Here is a 2,545-nt window from a genome sequence, read left to right on the forward strand (position 1 = left end):
AGACCTCTTTCGTGAAAGTGACCGACCGCCGGCGCCGCTCGATTTCGTCATAAATCTCAGCCGTACCCCCCACGATAATTGACAAGTCTGTCATACAGCCCTACCATTTAAAACCTTTATTCTCTTCGTTTTAAAAATAGTTTCGCATGGTTTTTCTCTCTTCTCGTTTTACAATGGTCCAGTGACTAATAAATGAGTGTTGTGTTATGAGTTTGTTCGAGCTCAAAAAAACGTGGTTCGAAATTGTTTAACGTTTAACGAATGGTAAGTTATTCTAGTTTTTATGTGGTCTTAACGTGTTAGGGGCCAAGAATACAACATTGTCTGTCCATTATAACATAGAACTGATATGTTGAATTCAGATCTCTAATTATTTAAAAACCAAAAAAATAAAGCAGCAGTCAAAGTGGCATGTACGCGTAACCTAATATATATTTTTTTTACATTAAAAGATCGCCGTCTTCCTCGTCGCACTTACGACATTTGCATATGTTATCTTTGTTAAACTCACGGAAGGAATATAATGAACCGGTCACCCGTCCAAGTGCTGACCGCTGCCCGCGTGGCTTACCTTCGGTGATCGAACGACAACCTTTACCGTTTGACGAGTTTTATTCTGCAATTGTTTACAATTAATCGACAAAAAAAATTGTTTTCTTAATTATCTAGTACTTAAAGCTATGAATCTACATTATACGGGTCTGTGCATGTTTCCGAATACCTGCACGAAAAACAAATCGGTTCGGTGGTTGCTATGGATTTCAAAAAAAAACAAAAAGTGTTGGGGGGCAACGGCACGCGGTGTTCCCAAGCGGTCACCCATCCAAGTACTGACCGCGCCCGACGTTGCTTAACTTCGGTGATCGGACGAGAACCGGTGCTTTTCAACGTGGTATGGCCGTTGCCGTGGTGTTTAGGTGTGATCGTTGGTGTAAAATATATTGCTTTTAACATTCCGATGCACGAATATGAACATCAAAACGCGATGCGTTTCGTTTCCGTATGCACTTACCCTCTGACGACCGACGTCGGACCGAACTAACGGGAAATCCCACAACAACCACCACGTCACGCTCTAACGACAAGAGAGACTACTAGACGGACTGGCGATCTCCCGCGTCGCACATTTTTCGACCGCCGGCGGCGGTGGAAAATCCAGAATTTCACCCCACCTACCGCGCTGCTTGCTCCGACGACGACGAGATTCCCACATTTGGATCGACCGAAATATGTAAGTAATATCAGGAAGTTCCGATTTTCGAGAGGAGACCTGTGTTTCTATTTACCTATCTATAATAATTATCGTTATAATCATCATATCATTATTATTATTATTAACATTATTATTTATTACCATTATTATTATTATTATTATTATTTATCGTCCCTCGGATTCGGCGATCTTCGAAAATCCAAGTTGGACCGTTAGACATTCGAACGCGGTGTGCGTGGCTGACGAGTTGTTATTTTTGGCGTTTTTTTCTTCGATCTTCACCCCGACTTCGGACGACGCAGGTCGGACACGAAATTACGAAGAGAGAAAGACGGAAGAAAGGAAGAAAACCTGAAGATCCGTCGAAGAAAATATCGGAAAACTCGTAGGTGCGGCATCGGTCGGACGATGAAGACCGTCTCCTTTCGGATGATCCTCTCGACGGACTTTCGGCCGTCCCGAAGGGTCCGGACGGCAACGGGACCCGTCGTCGACTCGTCCCGTTTCAACTTCCGCCGAAAACGATCGACCTGAACGTCGGAGAGGCGGTTCGCGGCATCCTGTTGTCGGAATTGCCCTCGGTTCGAACACCAGGTCCTTTCTGTGCTTCGACCGTTTCGGAAGCGTTTGGCGACGCGAAGATGTCGTAAAATCGAGAAGGTGGCGCGGTATTCCGGGAAGAGATGGACCAATATTTCGGCGAACGAAATATGGATTCCCGGAATCGACGCGTCTACCCCGCACCGCCGACGTAAACCGTCGGTCCCGAATCGAAACCGTGACGACCCGGATTTAGGGCTGGTGGTTGGAGGGGCGTGTACCTGATTCGAAACCCACCGACGTTCCGAGACGAACTTCGCTATCTCCAGGGAAACTTCGGAAACCGAGTTCGGCCAGCTTGATCACACGGTGGCGATGGTGATCGAGGAAAGAGGACGATGCCATCACGCGGGCAACGATTCCGAGGCCTGCAATTTCTTCGACGGCGGACGCGGTGCGCGTTCAGTCTTCCGTCCGCAGTGGCGACTATTTTATAAAGACTTAGAAAATTTTTTTGTTCAATTCTCGTTCACGAGGTGCTCGAAGTGTACGTGTGTGAGCAAGTGTTTTTTCAATAATTATTATTAACTTTTAACGTTTTAACGTGAAAAGATGGCCGACGTCGAAAATCAAACAGCATCATCGGTCACCACCGGTTCCGCTGCCACCCCTCAATCCCACGCGAAGAAAGAGAAAAAAGCGAAAAATCCCAGGGCGAAACCGTCCCATCCTCCGACATCCGAGATGGTAAACAACGCCATCAAGGGACTCAAGGAACGCGGAGGATCGTCT

The 2,545-nt window shown here is 46.6% G+C and overlaps 1 non-coding gene across 1 annotated transcript; it reads right to left on the reverse strand.

The window, feature by feature from the left end:
* Window positions 1-786: 786 nt before the first annotated feature.
* Window positions 787-906, reverse strand: LOC138141096 (5S ribosomal RNA). The gene has a single exon (XR_011162985.1). It is a non-coding gene; the product is annotated as a 5S ribosomal RNA (ribosomal RNA).
* Between the last annotated feature and the right edge of the window lie 1,639 nt (window positions 907-2,545).

This window comes from Tenebrio molitor, unplaced genomic scaffold (assembly GCF_963966145.1).
Source record: "Tenebrio molitor unplaced genomic scaffold, icTenMoli1.1 SCAFFOLD_901, whole genome shotgun sequence".
NCBI classification, from domain to species: Eukaryota; Metazoa; Arthropoda; class Insecta; order Coleoptera; family Tenebrionidae; genus Tenebrio; species Tenebrio molitor.